This window comes from Triticum aestivum, chromosome 3D (assembly GCF_018294505.1).
Source record: "Triticum aestivum cultivar Chinese Spring chromosome 3D, IWGSC CS RefSeq v2.1, whole genome shotgun sequence".
NCBI lineage: Eukaryota > Viridiplantae > Streptophyta > Magnoliopsida > Poales > Poaceae > Triticum > Triticum aestivum.
The window spans coordinates 561584821-561592996 of NC_057802.1; the positions used below are offsets into that span (position 1 = coordinate 561584821).

Here is an 8176-nt window from a genome sequence, read left to right on the forward strand (position 1 = left end):
CTTCCACGAAGTCGATGCCGACGTCAGTCCACACGCCCGTGGGCACCGGCAACGGAAGCAGCAGACCGGCGGGGTGCAAGTGCTCGGACTTGTACCTCTGGCAAGTACCGCAGGCGCGGACGTACTCTTGCACCGTCTTGCGAAGGTTAGGCGTGTGGAAGTCGCGGCGGAGACGATGCAGCGTGCACAGGACGCCTTCGTGCCCGTCGTCATGCACTGCGGTGAGGAGCTCCTGGAGTAGTGGGGACGACGGCGGAATGCAGAGGCGGCCATTGAAAGTGACGAGGCCGTCGGAGAGCGACCACGGCAGCTGCCGCGTGCCCGCCGTGATATCCTCGCGCAGCGCGACGAGCGCCGGGTCGGTTGACGTAGCTTGCCGTAGGCGATCGATGAAGTCGAAGCGAGGACCCGATATCGCCATGACCGTCGTCTCCTCCGTGTCGCGGCGGGAAAGGGCGTCCGCCACCGTGTTTGTACTACCTGCCTTGTACTCCACGGTGAAGTCGAACCCCAGTAGTTTGCCGACCCAATGGTGCTGCGGAATGGTTGCCACACGCTGGTCAAGGAGGAATTTGAGACTGTAGTGATCAGTTTTTACCACAAATTGGCGGCCCCATAGGTATGGTCTCCAATGACGAATAGCGAGCACCAGGCCGATGAGTTCCCGTTCATATGCTGCCAGGGAACGGTGACGAGGCGTGGCCGGCCGGCTAAAGAAAGCCACCGGGTGCTGGTCCTGGAGAAGGACGGCCCCGAAGCCGTACGTAGAGGCGTCACACTCGACGATGAACGGCCGTGTGAAGTCCGGCAACGCGAGGACGAGAGCCGTGGTGACCGCCGTCTTGAGGGCGGTAAAAGCTGATGCCGCCTCCGGCGACCAGGAGAAGCCGTCCTTGCGAAGGAGGGCCGTTAGGGGCGCGGCGACCACGCCAAACTCCTTGACAAACTTGCGGTAGTACCCCGCAAGGCCGAGGAACCCCCGGACCGCGCGCGCCGAGCGTGGCTGCGGCCAGTCGGCCACTGCCTGCACCTTTTCCGGGTCCATGGCCACTCCTGCAGCGGAGATGGTGTGACCCAGGTAGGAGATCGACTCGACGGCGAACGCGCATTTGGATCGCTTGACGAAGAGCCGGTGCTGGTGCAGGACGGTGAAGACGGTGCGCACATGTCGGAGATGGTCGGCCCACGTCTCGCTGAAAATGAGGATGTCGTCGAGGAAGACGAGAACGAAACGGCGCAGGTACGGCCGCAGCAGATCGTTCATGAGTGCCTGGAACGTCGCCGGCGCGTTGCAGAGGCCGAACGGCATCACCAGGAACTCGTAGAGGCCGTCGTGGGTGCGGAAGGCGATTTGGGATGTCCTCTGCGCGCATCCGCACCTGGTGGTAGCCGGAGCGCAAGTCAAGCTTGGTGAAGAAACGAGCGTGCCGGAGCTCGTCGAGGAGTTCGTCCACCACCGGGATCGGAAACGCATCCTTGACGGTGATGGTGTTCAGGGCGCGGTAGTCGATGCAGAAGCGCCAGGACCCGTCGGGCTTGCGGACCAGCAGTACCGGCGAGGAGAATGCGGAACAACTCGCTCGGATGATGCCCTGGGCGAGCATGGCGGCGCACTGACGCTCCAGCTCGTCCTTGTGCGCGGTCGGGTAGCGATACGGACGGACGGCCACCGGAGCGGAACCGGGCAGCAGGGTGATGCCGTGGTCGCGGCCGCGGGGTGGTGGCATGCCGGAGGGTTCGACGAAGATGCCATCGAACTCGGTGATGATGGCGTCGAGGAAGTCGCGGCCGCTGCATGATTTCAGGGCTGGTCCAGCCGGTCCTGCAATGCCGCGCCAGCACACCCGATGGCCCTCCCGCCAGAACGTCATGGAGAGGGTGCGGAAATCCCACAGGATCGGTCCAAGCGTTGCAAGCCACTGCGTGCCCAGGACGACGTCGTAGCCCGCGAGCGGCAAGGCGAGGAAATCCTCCGAGAACGCCTCTTGGTCGATGTGGAAGGACACGGCGCGGTATGCGCCCTGGCACGGAACGCGCTCGCCGTTGGCCACCGTTACGCGCATCTTCTCAGGGGTGGGGGATGGCAGTGTAGCACGGGCGGCCGCCTCCTCGGTGATGAAGTTGTGGGTGGAGCCGGAGTCGATCAGGGCGAGGAGGGAGACACCCCCGAGTGTGATATGCATATGCATGGTCTCGCTCGTGCGCACGCCGGAGATTGCGTGGAGCGAGATCCGAGGGTCGGCCGGCGAGGCATCAGCGGTGGTGGAGGCCGCGTCGTCGTCGTCGTCGTCTGGCACCAGGTCTAGGAGAAAGATGCGCTGACACACGCGGTTGTGGCCCCTGCCAAACTTCTCATTACAATTGAAGCAGAGGCCCAGGCGACGGCGTTCCTCCATCTCCGCCTGTGACAGGCGTTTGATTTGGCGCCCTTCCGGCAGAACGGGGGCAGGTGGGGTGCGGCTGGTGGTGCCGGTGCGGGGGGCGCGAGGCGTGGTACGGGCGCCGGCAGGATGCCCTTCTGCTGAAAACGAACCGGTGGCGCGGAGGCGAGCGCGCACTGGTCGCGCAGCTCCAACTTGCGGGCGAGACTCATGGCGACGGCGAGGGACTGCGGGTTGTGGATCTCCACGTCGAGGCTGAGGGGTGGCTGGAGTCCCGCGGTGAAGATCTGAACCTTCTGTGTCTCCGATAAGAAACCTGCCCGGGGAAGGAGCGCCTCAAACCGCTCCTGGAAGTCGATGACGGACGTCGTGCGCTTGCACGCCATCAGTTCGCCCAGCGGGTTAGCGCGCAGAGGTGGCCCGAAGCGGAGATTGAGCAGCTCGGTGAAGCGGCGCCACGGAGGTGTGCCCTCGTCGCGCTGGACCTGCATATACCACAGTTGGGCAGTACCCTCGATATTGTATGACGCCATCCACACTTTCTCCTCCTCGGCGATCCGTTGTTGATGGAAGAAGGACTCGCATCTGTTGATGAATGCGAGAGGGTCGGACTTGCCGTCGAACTTGGGGAAGTCCATCTTCTGAAACCGGGGTGGTCGATCGTTGTGGTGCTGCCCATCGTGGGCCCCGTCAGCGCCCGACGAGGAGGCGGACTTCTCCTTCTGCAGTGCGGCGACGGACGTCTGCAGGGACGCCACCGTTGCAGTCAAGGCCTCGATCATCCTGGCCAAATCAGCGGTGGTTGGTTCTGCCATGGCGGAAGTAACCGAGGCGACGGCGGATGGTGGCGATGGAGGTGGGCTTGGCGCGGACGCAGGGGTGGAGGCGGGCTGCGGAGGCGTGATCGGGGCAAGGAGTCCCGATCACGCCTCGCCAGCTGTGGCCGTCGGCTGCTGCTCCTGGGCGCGTGGCCCGCACCTGTACGCAGCGCCCCACATGACATTAGAGATAGTATCTATACTACTAGTACTAAACAAGAGAACATTTTCTTTTCTATAACCACCTCTTTTAGTCTACACGGTTAATTATCACTATCTGATTATCTAATCTAACAGACTAGATTAATCTAATGTTATCCCATAGTGATTACAATAGGTGGACGAAAACTCTGTGATCATGCCTCCAGATCGAATCGGCCCCACATAACTCACCCTGCACATCCCATCCCCGCAATCGCTGGCGCCCGCACTGCCGCTATCCCCGGTGCCGCAACGCCGCCCCTCGCCAGCCGGCGCGGCTCCCCTTACCCAGGCAGTAGCCCACCGGTGCCTCTCACCCCCGCACACGCCGGCAACCCCTGCCCCACAAGGCCCTCGACGACCCACAGCCACCTTTCTCGCACCTCCATGCCCTCATCTCCGCCCAGCCGCTCCTCCTCTGCTACCCCACGTAGGCCGCCGATCCTCTTTTGACGGACGCGAGACCAGGCCGCAGCCCCCGCCACCCCTCCTCTACTACCCCAGGTACGCCTGTGTACAGCGAGGTGCAGACGAGCCGCATCGCGCACGCGATGCCCCTCCCCTCCGTCCTCCGCTCCCACTTCACGCTCACTCAAGTGACGGGCATGCCAGCACCGCCGCGGGAAGCCCCGGTGAGTAGTGAACACACTCTTTCCTGCGATGCGTCGCTCCCCGATCGCGGGCTTGGGCGGGTTCGAATTCGGGATTTCACGGTCGTCATTCCATCTGTCGCAGTCGCAGATGAGGTCGCCAGTTGTTCCCCAACCTGTACTGTACGGCTAGCCGCGGTGCCATCGGCCAAGCCGGCTATTTAGCCGCTCAAGATCGGCGTCATGCTTTCTGGTGGCCAGGCTCCAGGGGGCAACAATGTGATCTGCTGCATCTTTGGTAAATGCGAGACCAAGCGAAATTGAAAATCGGTATTTATAATTGAATTAGAGAGAGAGATGTTAGTGCACTGTGCCAGTCTCTTCTCTGATTTAGTCCCTGCATTTTGGCTTGCAGGTTGTGCTCCTGCTGGGATGTTCTTCCCCTGCCCCAGGCTGTGGTCGCAGCCCTACTGCTGGATCATGTAAGCTGGTGCTTGAGATTGCGACAGCCAAACAGACAACACGGACGCCGCTGCCGCCCGCCGCTCCTCATCGGCTGCACCTACGAAGCTGCTCCTAATTAAGGTGCCTTAGCACTCTGCGGGTCGATTAATTTGTACGATTCAAATTCATAGGATTTTTTTAATGATTTCTTAGTGCTCTATTTGTGAGGAAATTTCTATCAATTTTTGTGCTTCTCCAATCTTGGGTAGGCATTAATTGCCGCAATAGGAGGAGCGCTAAGGAAGGCGCATCCGACACGTGTTTGCGGTGGCCGCGAAGGCCGGAGAAGATGATGGGTTCACACCAAGTTTCTGTGACCCTCTAGAATAACTAGAAGATTGGGATCCATGACTTCTACATCGATCAAAGGTTGGATCTTTTAGCAGTTTGTTGTTGGGCGTGCCTACTTAATTACTAATTTGATTTGATAATTCAGCCGGGAACTGCCGATAGGGTGTGAATGAAGTCGTTAATATGATTTCTTTTGTGTGTGTGCTACTGATGATAGATCTCTAAACGTGCATTTCTCTACTATGGTTGTCTATGAGAGCTGTTGCGGTGGATAAGGCCGACCTGCACCGATGTAAACTTCAGATTGAGCTTACAACAAGGCGAGGGACAAACTTGATTTCTGCATGAGTTACATCTTGTAATGGTAATGTATCATGTTGTGTTCCTGGACTACCAACATTTCAGAATGATGAGCATTATGCATCAGATTTTTCTCTGGATGACAATTGGGATGGTGGTTGCTTGACTAAATGATTTAAAGGCGTAAATTAATTAGAGAACATGGCATGTGTTCTAATTTCTGAACCATATAGTTCACATTAATATTTTGAAGCTGCAGTATATTGTTTTTTAAGTTTGCCACTAACTGTCCCTACACATGTACATGCTAAATTTGTAGCATTGTTACCTTACAATAAAAGGAATCAGATAAAAATAAGTAGATGTAACAACAAAGTAAATTTTCGTAACATGTACGACTTCCAAATTTATATTCGAGCTCATTGCCAGTTCAAATACGTCTCTTTTGATGTTATTAGCGATGTAATAAATTGCTATATATTTTTCCATTTTATACATCATTGCAATTAAAATAATTTGGTTGACACTGCTTTGGTTATTGGTTAGGTCTCCAGTGTAATCTGACATTGTTTATGATGGAATAGCTTGCTTCTCCAGTCTTCACAACTGAGTTTTGTTTACATTCAGTCCTATGTTACTTTAGGAGAATTCACAGTAGCATACCTACAAAGCGCATGCTTTCTCTGAACTTTGTAGCTAAACTATCTGTTAGCATATATTGCCCTATGTTACTTTAGGGGAATTCACAATGTAGTATACCTGCAGGTGCTAACTTTCCCTCAACTTTGTAGCTGAACCGTCTGTTAGCACTGTAACATCCCAAAATTCTAAATTTTGGAATGTTATATTAACTAAATAGATTTGATTGATTGTTTGATTGTGGTGTGGTTGCTTGTGTGAAACTGAGTGAAATTTGAAACTTTTTGAAAGTTAAATGAGAGGGAATAAAAGGACTTTCCCAAACTTTCACTTTGTATTTTGATCTACTTGAATTCAAATTCTTTTCACCACAAAACCCTAGAGAGAATATGACATGACTTCTTCCATTTAAATAAATGAAAAGGGTTTCGAAAAGATTTGAATTTTATTTGGAAATATTTCCAAATTCAGAAACTTTAAGCAACTCAATGATTTTCATGAGAGAAGATAAGACTTCTTCAAAACATATGAAATATGAGTTGGGAGTTTCAAAGGATCAAATTTAAAGTCCCTTTGAAATTATTTTCAATTTGGAGTTATTTGGTTTTTATTCAAATTATTTTTCTCCAAAAATAAAATATATGGAAAATAGGATAAAATGATTCCCTACATCAGAAAAATGGAGAGAAATAAATTTGAAATTATTTTGGTATTTTTAAAATGATTTTATTAGGTTTTATTGCAACAGTAGCACTGTTTCCTTTATTTAAATTTTTTTGGACTTTATTTGATGCTAGAAAAATGTTCATGTTGTATAAAATATTTTTCTGAAAATTTTGATATATTATATGCCTATATAATATTTTTTTATTTCTCTTTGTTTTATTCTTTTGTCTCTCTGTTTTAAAAAAAATCCTCCCCGCGGACCGAACTGGGCCGAAGGCCCAGCTGGCCCACAACGCCGCCGCCTTCCTCGCGTTTGCACGCCGGACACCGCCGCCGTCCCCGACGCGGACTCGCCGGCCGCTGCCCCCTTTGCCTCCTCCCCACGCCTCCCCGCCTATAAAAGGCGAGGCCCGACCCCCCTCTCTCCTTCCAGCCGCCGCCGCCGCCGCCTGCTGCCTCCGCTCGATCCGAGCCGCCGCCACTCGCCGTCGAAGGCCGCTGTGCCGCCGCCGCATCGCGCCGCTGCCCGCGCCGCCTTGCCGCACCCCGCCGCCGCCGTCCGTGCCACTGCTAGCCGCTAGCGCCGCCGCCTCACGCAACCGCCGACGCTCGCACTCGCCGGAGTTTGGGGTAAACCCTAGCCCCGATCCCCGCCGTCGGATCGAGATCCGACGATCTCGATTCGTTCTTTTTTTCGTTTCGGCTAATTAACGAACGCTCGTTCGTTTAGGTTTTATTTGTGAATAGATTCGCTAGATTTGTTTTTGTAGCGAGTGTTCGCTCGATAGAATTTTCCTTTTTCTTTTTATTTTCTGCCGGGGACCCGTTTGCAATTAGTTTACTTATAGTTTAGTCCCTAATCTTAAAACGATCACTACGTTTTGCTTGTTAGTCAGAATTAGACGAAACCAATGCCCACTTCTTCGTTATGATCCCCTCTTTCCAGTAAAACAACTTAAACATGTTTTTGAATGTTTTAAAATTTGAGTTCAAACAGATTTGTATTTGAACTTCGTTTGATCGTAACTCGAGTTTTATAATTCCGTTTGAGTTGATTCTTTTTGCAAATTAAAGCTCTTGACCTAAACTTTCTGATAAGGCCAAATTCACTTAATTTTGGTACTGTTAGAAATTGTTTTATGTTGCAAGAGTTAGTTGCTTGTTTTCGAAGATTTCCGAGATCTTTTCTTCGATTCTTTTGCATGATTGCTTATGTGTGGTTACTATTGATTGCTTACGATAGATTGACCGGAGTGTGACGAGTAGAACTATCAGGAGTTATGAGTGTGAATCATCATCATCAACAGTACAAGGCAAGTTCACACTTTGATCATATCCCTTTCATACCCAGTTTTTATGCATTAGTTTCAATCCTCAAACACTGCATGATTAGGATGTGATTAACATGTGGGTATTGGGAAGTAGTTGATGAGGTAGAACCTATTACTTGTTTTATTATCAAACCCTTGGGAGTTACTTCTACGTTATGCTTATATTGCTATGCTATGCTCGTATACGTGGATTGGGTTTGAGTGTATCCATGACAGATGTGAGTGTTTAATTAATGGTTCAATTCTAAGGTGGCAACTTTAATACACATCTGGGTGGATTGTTGGTTTTGGGCACTTGGGGTTCTACCAGTGTTGTCCTAGGAGATCCCGGGGTTATACCGTGTGATCCTCCTATGATCCACCACCCAGGCTCAAAGGGATCATAAGATTATTCATGCTAGAAACTTCCATGTGCAGCCACAAGCTATTATGGGCTCTAGCATAGTTGAGTAGGT

The 8176-nt window shown here is 52.4% G+C and overlaps 1 long non-coding RNA gene across 1 annotated transcript; it reads left to right on the forward strand.

The window, feature by feature from the left end:
- The first annotated feature begins 3624 nt into the window (after positions 1–3624).
- Positions 3625–5889, forward strand: LOC123075446 (uncharacterized). The gene is made up of 4 exons (XR_006436139.1): positions 3625–4032; positions 4136–4288; positions 4406–4575; positions 4704–5889. It is a non-coding gene; the product is annotated as an uncharacterized lncRNA (long non-coding RNA).
- The last annotated feature ends 2287 nt before the right edge of the window (positions 5890–8176 follow it).